The following is a 2,742-nucleotide window of genomic DNA, read 5'->3' on the forward strand; positions in this document are numbered from 1 at the left end:
TGCGTTTAATTCCTTACCCATCAACCGGGTGTTTTACAGAAATCATTATCATTGCACCCCTTCCGGTATGCATTAAGACTTCATTTCGATTTTCTTGGTCATCTTAGTGAAATCCGTCGCTTTTATTCGACCATGTCTTTTGTTCTTTACGTGACCACCATTGGCGGCCTTATTAATTATGAGTGACGATTATCATCGTTATCCTTGCTTTACTACGACTAAAGTTAACAACCTTGATTATCTTTTTCGTGTGGGCAACACCTTTGTTTTTATGACCCGGCGGATCATCTATACTTTGGTTTTACTTGCCCATTTCGTTCACCATGGCCCTTTCGTCCAAGATGACTTATTTTCGTGAATTTTCTTTTGATCATTCATTTATATCATCATTTTCATTAATCCTTGTCCCTTCTCTCGGGCTCATTATCCTAATGTAATATGCTTCCGTCACCCGGCTGTGCGTTTACATTATTATCAACTATTTTGTTCATTTGTTTCATTTGGGTACCTTTTAATTTGTCCCATTCACCCCGTCCTTACTACATTGGATGTAAATGTGTCCGCTATAAGAAGTTCATGGTATCATATGCCACTACTTACTTGGCCAGAGTAAGCGATTAACACATGACACGCATGACCTTTTTATAGTTTTCACATCACGCCCTATGTAAGTAATGCCTCTATTTATTTCTCTTGGAAACAATATCCCGAATACATTTTCTATTCGGGTTTTTCCAAGTTTTTAATCTACATATGCAACTTTCAATTTCTACATATTAGTTGCATATTACTATTTGTGCAATTAAATTTAAAATGTACACCTGGTAATGCTTGCCCTAACGGGCTTCTCCTTGCCATTAACTTATTCGTAATCGTTGCGCGATTTAGGTCCTTGGTGAGCGTGCTCTATTTGTCGTACTTTGGACCGTTCCTCTGTCAAATCCATGATTTGTTAAACTCTCGCTATCTTCATATGCGAGTGTCCTTCAATCTAAAACGTTTACAATAGTTGGTAATTTCGACATTAATGGATGCCCGTATTATAATACGAGGCTTTTCTACTATACGCATCAACGCGTGTAATTTCGTTGACTATATCTATTCTATATCGATTTTATTGGTGTAACGTGTATTACACGATAACAATATATGTTGTTCTCAACACTTTAATCATACTAAACCATTAATATACATGTACTTACCGGATTTGCGATCAAGCCTCGAACCGAACACACTTTATTCTTTAACCATGAGCTCTGATACCAACTTGTAACACCCTTGTTATTATTTTAAAGGTTTTCGTATAATTAACGAAAATAAACATGTAACTACGATTGAGTATCCTTGGAAATACGAGTAATTTAAAACTTTTACAACCTAAAATTTTTCAACATTATATAATAAGTTCGTCGTTTAAAAGTTACGACGTAACGCCGTGCAGAAGCTTTAATCTCGTGTGTTAGGTTCTTCTTCGAGCTTGATCTTCATCCGGGCACTCTTGGCGATCACCTATAATCAAAACCAACTTAAAAATTAGTTTTGATAGTTAAATAATAAGTATAAGCAAGTTACATGGGTCAAACAACAACAAAACAAATTTATTACCGGAACAGGGGGCGTCGCGTGACGCTAGGCCCCCTTTTTCACAGACTGATGCTTAATCAGTTGCTGTACATACCCAGCTCAACCCGATTTCACGGAAACGGCCATAACTTCTTCGTTATTGATCCGTTTTACCCGATTCTTTTTCCTACGCGTCCGTAATTTAATTCTCTATCTTATGGAGTTAAAATCCTACAACCGGATTAACATAATTTCAGACTTTTAAGTCTTCGGTTTACTACCCTTTTTACCAAATATTGACCCATTCATGATTTCATCACACCAACATGTTTATTTGACCTTTAAACTCATGAAATTAATTATTTCAATATCTCCTATCATATTAATCTCAAATCACGGGTTTCTTACATAATAAAATCCCGTTTACGCTTAAATGCTTATTTTGACCCGTTAAGGATATTTGTGCATTTTAGACTAGAACTGTGCTTTTCTATTGACGCTACAAAAATTTCATGTCTAATTAACTACAAATAATCCACCACAACTATTTTGTGGTGGATTTGACGTAATGTACCCCTTTTTCCCAAATTTTGCTCATCGGTTGGTCATTTTACGCAAATGACCATTTTTGAGCATTTGACCCACGAATGTGCATTCCTATGACTTTTATCATATGTAATGATTCCATAATCTTAACGCAAGTTCCTAAACAACCCCTATGGGTCGTTTGCCCAATATACCCTTCAAGGGTGTTTTGGTCAACTTTAGTCCCTCACATTACGACGAAGGACTCTCGCTAAATATTTGACCAAAATTGCATGTTTAACTAAAAGCTTATTTATACGTACCTGGCTCGGGTCAAAGTATTGACCCGTTTACATAACTTTTGCGTTAAATCTTTCTAGTTAAAGCAACGCAAGCTTATGTTATCTCTTGTAATTACAAAACTCAACAAGCGTTTGTCAAATGAGTTGTCAAATGGTGTTAACAACACCAATTGACCCATTTAGCCTAATTGACCATTTATTCGTATGAGATGGTATTTAGCTATCATTTCGTCCCTTTAAACTACCCCGGTTTTCCCTTTAACTCGTTTTACATAAAAGCATCTTTATTTGTTCGTCATTACATGACTAATTTACCTTTTTGCCCCTTTTTCCATAATTCATGATTTCCTAC

Source organism: Helianthus annuus, chromosome 12 (genome assembly GCF_002127325.2).
Source record: "Helianthus annuus cultivar XRQ/B chromosome 12, HanXRQr2.0-SUNRISE, whole genome shotgun sequence".
In the NCBI taxonomy this organism is placed as follows: Eukaryota; Viridiplantae; Streptophyta; class Magnoliopsida; order Asterales; family Asteraceae; genus Helianthus; species Helianthus annuus.